Raw genomic sequence first — 10,758 nt, forward strand, 5'->3', positions numbered from 1 at the left:
TAGTTATATAGGATTCATAACTTCTTCACATCGATGATGCCTTTGTTGCGTTTTATTGTTTCTATGACTGTATGATTATATTAAGTTTAGCAGAGGCTTTTCGTGCTGGAGGAGTTAGATACAGTCTTAATTAACTCCTTCACTACAAGAGGTCTCCCCTGAGCCAAGTAATATCAGCTGGTGGTAGCAAAAGCACAATTTAAAACGACGCTGAGGCAATGTAGGGTCAAGGTACAACCTTATTTCACCTCATCCATTTCCACGCTTACTTCACCTTCTCCTATATCCTGCCTTACATTAGCTCTTACTCATTTTTTCTCTTACGTCACCTTCACTCCTACTGTACCACACTCACCCATTTCCTCCCTTACTTCATCCTTACTCCCTTACCCTCACCCACACCTTCCCTTAATTCACTCATACGCCCAACCATTTCCTTCCTTACCATCACCCTTATCCATTTCCTTCCATACTTACCCCTACCCATTTCCTACCTTACTTCATCCTCGCCTATTTCCTCCCTTACTTCTCCATCGCCTGTTTCCTTCTTTACTTAACCCTCATCCGTTTCCTCCCTCACTTCACTCTCATTCATATTCCTCCAGTACATTACCCTCATCCATTTCCTCCATTACTTCATCCTCATCCAGTTCCTTCCTTCCTTGGCCCTCATCCACTTCCTCCCTTATTTCACCCTCATCCACTTCCTTCCTTACGTCACCCTCTCCCATTTCCTTCCTTACTTCACCCTCACCCATTTCTTTCCTTACTTCACCCTCACCCTGTTCCTCATTTACTCCACCCTATAAAAATTGTTTTTCCCCTGACTGAAGAACGCCGCCTCCACAACTTAATATTAAGTTGTGGGGGCATGAGGTAGAAATGAGTCTCCTTGGTTACTAGTCAAACAGACCCTCCAGTTTAACTACACCTGGCCATCAACAAAACTGAAGGGGATTAGGGATCTTCGTTGTTTTTTTTCCGTAAAACACACGTTATGGAATTTGCTTGTATAAAGTGAACGAACAGTGGAATGTTGACTGGGAATGGACGAATGTTATGCAAGAAAGATCTAAGTAAAAGTCTGCTTGGAAATGGACGAAGGTGAAGTAAGAGAGGAAATGGGTACGGGTGATGTAAGTAAAGAAATGGGTGAGGGTGAGAGGACTGAAGATGAAGGAGAGAAGAGTAAAAGTGAGAGTGAGAGGAGTGAAGGTGAAGGTGAGGGAAGTAACATCTTGGGCTGAGCGGGTAGGCTGAAATTGTATGGTCTTTGTTATTGAAACTCCGTCCAGGTCACGATGTGGCAAGGGTGTCCATCTCCTGGTAACCCCTTCACCCAGAGGACGTTGTACTAATCTCACTCCTGCCGCTAAAAGATGATTTAATTCAGCTTTACATATGTCTCCTTAGAGCGAGAGACTTGGTGACGATTTTATCTAACCCCTCCAATTCGATTACACTCCTATGCTTAATGTAATCGCCTGGGGGATATGGAGAATAAAAAAAAAAAATCCCATCACCAGCTGGCTTGGCGGAGGAGGTGTGGCTCATCCCTCCTTAAATCCGGGTGTGCAGTGGACATAAATTGGGTAAAAATAAAAAAAGAAAACAAAAATTGAGGATGGGAGGGGAAGACGATGAAGGCCTATAACTACTGTCGAAAAATAAAGAGAAAAACAGAAGGAGGGAGGGAAGAAGTTAATGTATGTAGCTGATGCGCAATAGCAGTTGACAAAGAAAAAAAATGGGGGAGGAGCAAATTTCTACATGAAATTTAAAACCTAGAACAACTGACGAATAATAAATACATAAGAAGAAAGTTAAGGGGAGGAGCAATGCCTTTTATGAAACAGCAGGTTTATCACAAATGGAAAAAATGAAAAGACAAAATTCAGAGATGTGGAGGATGAGAAGGAGGAAATTTTTATGCCACTGAAGGCCTATGACAAGTGGCTATAAAAAACGGGGAGATTGGGAGGGATAATACATGATCAGTGTAATAAAAAGTCCATAACTACTGACTTAAAATTTGAAAGAAAAAAAAAAAAAAATCGAGGAAGTGTGGGAGGGCGGAGGGCAAGTGACTACAAGAAACAGGACTCCCATAGTAGTTGGTCAAAAGTAATCTCATCCTCAAAAAAAAAAAAAAAAAAAAAAGTTGGGGGATGGGAAAAGAAGAAGGTCAGGCAAAAAAGAAATAAATGAAACTAAAGTCCGGTACGGTATCTCCTTTACCTTCCCTCAGGGCACCTGGTGTCTTTCGTATTCTCGTTGTCATAGGAGGCATCTTAACAGATTTTCTTTAGCTATTTATTTTGCATATTACTCACTGATGTTTCTCTTGTATGTTATTACCGTTAGTTTTATGTGACAACAGTTTGTATCAGATGCAAGAGGATATTAACTCTCTCAGGCTGGCAGGACTCACTCTAGTGATGTCCTGGGGGTTAAAGGTTACAGAATAAACACTTCAGCTCTTGTGAAATACTCAACTGAATAAAATCGTCTGCCGTTAGCTGTAATAGAATGCCTGAAGTAGCATGACCATGCTAGGGTTAGTGGTGACACAACATTTCAAACTCCCAAGACTCTTCAGGCGAATAAAACTGTCGTGATTTTGCTAGAAAAATGGAATACCAGAGTTGTCCCCACCATGAAAGGGTTAAATTGCAATAGGTAGAATAAATAAGTGAGGAAGGGGTGCGGCGAAATCGGCTAATGCAACAAGTATTGGACCCTGCAGTTACCGGGTGAGAAGGTAAAGTTGGAGAGCTGTACACCAATCATGCCAAAATCACTATCATCATTCAGAGAGAGAGAGAGAAGGACGAGGGAGCGGTTTGGAAGGTCGGGGGAGGGACAGGTAAGGGAGGGGATGGAAGGGAGGGAGGAAGGGAGGGCGGGAAGAGGCGTGGGAGTTACTAGGATATAAGAGCAACTCTACAGACCGGTTCCTACATCCCCAGGGTGTGTGTGTGTGTGTGTGTGTGTGTGTGTGTGTGTGTGTGTGTGTGCAGTCAACAAGGAAGTACCACGGGCTGTATTCATAAAGGATCCTAGCCACAAGTCTCCATATCAGCTAAATATTAACAAGAATCACTTCGTTTTGTCACATAAATGGCTTTGTTTCTCACACTCTTTTGATCATGAAATAAAGTTGTAGGAGCAAAGATAAATGGACAAACTAGCAATCTTTCACAACTATAGCTCAAAGAAATTTATAAATACTGCCCACGATGAAGCTAAATGTAACCAATAAATAAATTCTGCGTTGAAGCTCCTCTTATTTAATTCTGAATTACTAAAATTCAGGTAGAAGCCAGATTATCATACCTAAATTTACTGAGTGACGTAATCGAATATGATACATGATTGAAGCAACAGGTCTTACATTATATACAGTGTTTCAAAGCTTTTCGTCCTGTATTTCAAAATATAAAATACAACTTGAGTCTCGATCTTTTTTTCTTTTTTTTCTGTTGTACCTTCTACCTTTATTTCTCTGTCTTCTCTCGCTGCCTTCCTCCTCCATCTTCATTATCTACAGTAAACCTGTTTTTTTCTCCCTCTCTCTTCTCTCCTCCTTCTCCTCCTCCTTTCTTTCTTCTATCTTCATTATCCATCCCTTATTTCAACACATCTATCCTCCATCCCCTCCTCTCTCCAGCTCCAGTACTGTATTTAGTCTACTTTCTGTTTACTCATTCTCTTCTTTCCTTTCCTTCACTTCCATCTCTCTTACATATTCCTGTTTGTACACATTAGTAGGGTATCACTCCTCTTTCCATTTTCTATATGCAACTCAACTTGTACTTACTCTTCCTTTCCTCTTCCTTCCAGCTTTATTATCTGTCCTTGTTTATCTCACTTTCTTCTCTCCTTCATTTTTTTCTTTTTTCCATCTTCATTTCCTGCCCTTCATTTTTTCGCAACTCTCCTTCTCCCCCTCTTCACATCTTCGTTATCCATCCCTGTTTGTACTCATCGATATATCCCTCTTTTCCATCATCATTACCATCCCTGTTTTTGCACACTCTCATCTCTCCTTCCATCTTCATTATCCATCCCTGAATTTCTGCACATCTCTTCTCCTTCCCCTCTTCCTTCTGTCTGCATTAGTCTACCATCCCTGTTTTTACCCACCCTTATCTCTCCTCCTACCGTCTTCAATATTTATCACCCATTGTAATCATTCGCATATCTCCTCCTCCTCCTCCTCCTCCTCCTTGTTCATTTGTTTGCTTCCTTTTTTTTTTTTTTACATTTCCTGTTCCTTGAATCACTGTGGTTTCATTTTTTCTGTAATACGTGTCTTACTGTCTTTCATTCCTGCGGCATTCTTGTTGCTGCATTTTTCTCATCTGGACTCTCCTTCCTTCATTTTCTCTCTGGTTCTCTCTTCAGTTACTTTCTGTTTCTTTTATTCTCTACGTCTACCTTCAAATACTGTGCTTCGTCCTTCATATACAATGCTGCGTCCTTCCTTTACTTTGCTTCGTCCTTCATTTACTTTACTGCGTCCTTCATTTGTCATGCTGCATCCTTCATTTATTCTCAGTTTCTTCCTTCATTTACTGTCTGTTTCTTAATTTATTTACTTCTTCCTCCAGTTGCTTTCTACATCTTCCCTCACTTACTCCTTCTTTCATTTGCTCTCTGCAGCTGCCTTCATTTACTCAGTTCTTCCTTAATTTATTCTGCTTCTTTCTTCATTTACTCTGCCTTTTCCTTCATTTACTTTCTGCCTCGTTCTTCCTTTACGCTCTGTCTTTTTCTTATGTTAGACTTTGTTTCTTCCTTCATTTACTTTGTTCTTCCCTACAAGGAGAGTATGTTGTCACTGCTGCTTGTTATTTGTGTGTTTGTTTGTCTGTCTGTTAGCAGGATTATTCAAAAACGAAAAAAGAGATCTGGACCAAATTTGGTGGGTAGATAGCCCATGTCCCAGGGATCAGTCGTTTAACTTTTGGGACCGATCCGGATCGTATTACAGATTCTGGATCCGGAAAACACTTTTTTGCGAAGCCCTAATCAGTGATGAGAAAACTTAACCCATTATGAAGAGTGGTTTGGAAATTTCTTTGCCTTTGTCGAAGAGATGCGCTCTACTGAATGCCCGTCAAGTTTCTTTCTTCATTTGCTTCTTCCTTCATTTACATTGTTTCTTCCTTCATTTACTTTATTTCTTTCTTCATTTACACTCTGCTTCTTATTTCATTACATCATCAAGTGAAAGCACAGGGGTTTATGTCTTTGGTCCTCTTTGTCAGTCTGTTTTGGGAAAACTATTGGATGGACTTGCACCAAATTTGACATAATGACTGAGGACTATCAGGGGAACAGCAGGTAAATTTATAACAGGTTTGACCAAATTTTGGCCAAACTTGGTCGAAGGGCTGGTTGACAGGAAAGGATGATTTTTTTCTAACTGCAGGGAAGAATGAATCAGAGAATAGAAGTTTGCAAATTGTTCCCCCCAAATAATCCTCAATTCACTTTTGAGAACAGTCGGTCGGATGTAAAGGTCACAGGGCAAGATCATAGTTAGTCCCTTTAACTCAAATAGTTAAGATCCGATTTGTCTGAAACAGGGTGGATGAGTTTAAAGTTGGCCAATGATGAATTAGTTTTTCAGAACAATATATCAGAGGTGAAGGTAATAGGGTAAGATCAACTTAAACACTCTTGATGCAGTTTGAGCCACAATTGATGAATAAGTTAAAAGTCAAGTAAGGATATAGTAAATGAATTCTGAGCTCGCTTTGTGAGAGGTCAAGGGCACACGGAAGATCAAATATTCAGCCTTAATGCCGCTCCACGTGATCAGTATGTACCTGTCATGTCCAAGTATGCTGCTTATCAATTTCGAAGCAAGGTGACGATCATGCTATTAATAGTAGATCATAAGTTGGGAAGGTGTTTCAGTTCGTCACGTCTGTACGACTGTTTTCAGGCATTATATGTGGAGGTGTAGGAGGACTACTGGGCCTTGGGATAGATCACTGCCCCCGAGAAATAGGCCCTGAAGCCTTTGCCCAGGGTCGGACACGTAAAGAAAAAAAAAAAAAAAATCACAGGTGCCCACTGATTGTGTGGACGGGCCGTTCGTTCCTCTTTCTGAATCCTTCTTCTTGTTTAATCCGTTTCTCCACTACTTCATCTCTGCTTCTTCGCTCATGTACTGTTTCTTCATTCACTTACTCTTTTTCTTCCTTCATTTACCTTCTGCCTCTTCTCCCATTTATTTCATCCCGTTAACTTCTTCTCAACGTGACTACCAGCAGACAATTTTAAATGAGTAGGAGAGCTTCCTAGAAGCGATTAGCTTCATGAAGGCTTTCTCTAACCCAGGGGATCTTAACCTTTTTTCCTGTCCAGACCGCTAGTGGATTTTTCACGATGTCCCTCCAGTATGACTTAATAAGATGACAATAGCTTGGTTTTGCTTTACATGTGTATAACTAGTAGTAAAACAGGAAAGAAAATCAGTAGGATTTAATCCCATTTATTTCCTTAAGGTAAAGCGGCAAATGAAATATATATATATATATATATATATATATATATATATATATATATATATATATATATATATATATATATATACAGTACATACACACACACAAAGAACGAGCCCCATACCTCCAGGTTTTTCCCCCATACCCCCATGGGATATGAATATCCCAAGTTAAGAACATCTGATGTAACCTCCTATAGTTGTATGGTCTTTCCTGAGGTGAATCAGTATGTCTGGCAGCAGCAAGATTGAAATATTAATAACTTTTCCGGATGAAGGATCTTGCTCTCTTTTTCTCCCACTTACATACACCTTTTCTTTACTTTCCCTTAACCCAATCGACCCATGGGCGCCTGTTTGCAACACCCACATGGGCGGTAAGATACAATGTTTGTCCCTAAATATGTCATTCATTCAATTGCTTACCTACTCACTTTCAAATTGTCACTATCTTTTTAATGGATGGGATCTAGCCTTCTTGGAGAGTTGTTAGGAAAACGAAATTCTGTACAGTGGAACACTTCCACCTGCCCAGGTTTATGTAAAGTGGAACTACTGAGGCTCCCACGGGGATCCCAGCCAAAACCATGTATACGGCCATTATTATTATATTTTTACCTAAGAACACGAAACTTTGCACAGTGGTAGACCCTCATTCCTGCCAGGTTTTAGGCGAGGTGGGACCTTTGAAGGCCGTCTCCCGCTGGGGGCATGGCCCCTGTGTGTCCCAGCTGCGCGTTTTTTCTTCAGGTACACTTAGTCATCCAGTCATAATGGCAACGTCGGAGCGAGCTCAGCGAGAAATTATTAGTGAACGTCCCTTCGCTCGGAAATGCATGAAATATATCGGCTAATGAAACCAATAAATCATCAGGAAAACCATGTTTTGACATTAGGTTAAACCAACCTTTACCTTACCAACTTAGGCCTAACCTAACGTAAACCTACCATAATACCTTACTTTGGGGGAAGACAAAGGTGCGACGGTGCCGAGTCTTTTCTCGAGGCACTCGATCCAAGGATACCGATACAACTGGATGATCAATTATCTATCTGTCTATCCATATACCTAGGCTGCTTCCCCCATTAAGGGGGGTAGCCGAGACAGGACGACACACTCACGATTTACTCATCCACACACACACACACACACACACACACACACACACACACACACACACACACACACACACACACACACACACACACACACACACACACACACACACACACACACACATTTATTCGTATCTTAGGCCCGATTAATACCCGAAAGAAAAAAAAAAAAAGCGTCCAGGCCAAAGCCGTTATGCACAGCAATAATTTTTTACCTAAGAACAGAAAGTTTTGCCCAGTGGTAGACGTTCATTTAGGCCAGGTGTTAAGCAGAGTGGAACCTTTGATAGGTGCTCTTTAAAAGCGCCCCCCTCCCTTTTCCCGGGGTTCCCAGCTAAAGCTTCTTTGAACGGTCATTTCTTTTGTCTTAACATAAGAACACGATATTTTGCAAAGTGGTAGACCTCCACCCGGACTAGGTATTACTGTAGCTAGGGTGGAATCCCCGAAGTCGTCCCTCTTTCGTAAAAAAAATATTTCTTTCTCCCTGGAATATTGCGGGAGTGATTGCTGCTTTCAGAGATGTGTTGTGTCTTGTTCATTTTGTTCTGGGTAACGTTAGACTGTTTTAATGAAATAACGGAACACAACCCTCTCTTAAAGTGGACGGGTTCATAAAGGCTATTTGTAACCCTTCCAATTGGAAAAGTCTCGCCATTTCTGAACAACATCGTCCGTAGATACCATACAGCATGAACAAAAATTAAATAGACGTCATCGCAGTGAAAAAGCGAACCCACTGACTACATAACACCTCCTCGTACCTTAATAAATCATAGTAGTACCGAGAATGAAATAAAGAGGCGCCATCATTGTGTTATAGAGATTAATAGTGTGATTTTGATCCCTTGCACCTAACCTCTTCACAGCGAGAGGTCTTCCCTTAGTCGAATAAAACAGTCTCAGGGTGGCAGAAGTATGCGTAAAGCCGTCATCTTCACTGAAAGGGATATTTAAGTCAACCTTGGTGTTTTTACCTTTCTTGATAAAATCCCTTTCCTTTACTATTCTATATCCCTTGGTGTGTTTCTTTCTCTCCCTTAATGCTTCCTTCTCGAATATGCCCTCCCTTCCTTAATATTCTCTCTCTTTTAAGATTCTGTTCTTTCTCTCAGGGATCTTTTTTCTGTTAAAAAATGTTCTTTTCCTTAACATTCTTTCTACGTCAGTATTCTCTCTCCTCATATTCTGCCCCATATGTTTCATCTTTTTTCTTAATATTTTTTCTCTTATGTTCTCTCTCTCTCTCTCTCTCTCTGTCCCTACTCCTCTCCTTGCTCCCAGCCAACCTCTTCTCACTCTCTCCTCCCTCCCTCCTCTCCGTCATACCCCTGGCCTTCAGCTCTTCCCACTCACCTCTGTCTGTCTTTCCCTCCACCTAAGTATTGTAACCTCAGCCTTTTGTCAGTTCCTGTATCCCCCTTTTCCCTTATTTTCATCTTTCCCTTTTCCATTCCTTTTTCACTCCAGATCTCCGTTATTACTTTCCTTTCTCCGTTTATCCTTCCTTCCCTCCTCACTTTCTTTTATTCTCTTGTAGGTACTGGTAGGTACGATAATTTTCTTTGCAGGTATAAAATGTCTCCAGTAACATTTTCTCCCGCTCCCACAAGCAAGTGAGTGTCAAGGTAATTCTTTTGACAAGAAAGAGCTAGATCGTTTATTCTATCCTGACGACGATCTCTAACCCCGTTCAGCTCAGTTGATGCCATTTGTAGTCAGACTGGAGGGTTAATTTGACCAGTAACCAGTGAAGACTCGTTCATGCCTCATAACTGTGGCTCATTCCATTTGTGGGAGCGCCTCACTTCCGTCAGGTAAAGCAAACCGACCATTAAAATATATTTAATGGTAGAACAACGTAAATCAACTTGGTAGGAAATCTTTAACTAGCTTACAGTTACATACTGTATTGCTTTTTTACGGTACGGTATAAGGCAATGTGTCAATAGATAAATTAACACAAACTGGTTCATAATTATAATGTAATGGTTTGAACTCAAGTTGACCGAAATACTAAAGTAAATTTGTAAAAAGAGAAAGATATTTGAAACAAAATTTCTGCATTTCTCAGAGAAGACATCACCGTCAAAAATTATGACAACCGGTATTCCCGTAACGTTGTGTAATTTTGTTTCCTCAATAAGATTTCTTTTATTCAGTGTTAATTAAATGTTTGAAGACAACGTTGAGTCTGTACTAAAGTATAAACCGTATAGGAAATATTGGCATAACCATGACGATATGTGGTCTCTATGTTTGATTGACAAAAGGAGAATATTCACCAAAAATGAAAATTATGGAAGGAAAAAGGCTGTGTGTGTGTGTGTGTGTGTGTGTGTGTGTGTGTGTGTGTGGTGCTAGGAACTGTTATACCGACTCATGTGACTTTATTTCCTTCTTGTTTAGGTGACTCTGCCTCTCAGCTATGAAGCAGACTATAGGAGGAAAGAATCTGCAAATAAATGACCGATTAAAGCATACTAACAGGTTGAAGTTAGTCACAGGTGGCTCGATGGTAAGGGAAGGGAGTCACAGTGAGAGATGAGTATTTACGTCTTTAAAGACTCTGCACAGTTTTTCACTTACGCTGCACACTGAGCAGTGCGAAATAAAATTCTTACAAAGAAGCTAATATATTAGACATGTATTATATGGCTTCTTCGTCAAAGACATGCATGTAAATGCTAGTTATTCAGAGGAGTTATGAAACATATGGAAATAAATTATATTTCGATGTAACAGCCTGTGATAAAATATTAACATGAAGAAGTCGCTTGGAAAAAGCTATCTAGCCTCTGATATCAAGTTGAACATGTTGACGGTGGATATATATATATATATATATATATATATATATATATATATATATATATATATATATATATATAAATCTAACGTATTTATATTCCAAATGATTCAAATGTGAAAAATCGTTATGCTGTTAATGTTAACGTTGCATCATTTTTCCCTTACAAGATGCTGTAAAAAATAGAGTATATTCCATTCATTTTCTGAGACTTTTTGACAGCTGTTGTATTTACTACATGGCAGGTGTCACTTTTTTCCTTCTGGTTTCGGCAGGAGGAGTTGATGGGAGGTTGGAGTCATCGTTTATGCTA

Source organism: Coenobita brevimanus, chromosome 55 (assembly GCF_032717465.1).
Source record: "Coenobita brevimanus isolate Jiangsu-jjx chromosome 55, ASM3271746v2, whole genome shotgun sequence".
In the NCBI taxonomy this organism is placed as follows: domain Eukaryota; kingdom Metazoa; phylum Arthropoda; class Malacostraca; order Decapoda; family Coenobitidae; genus Coenobita; species Coenobita brevimanus.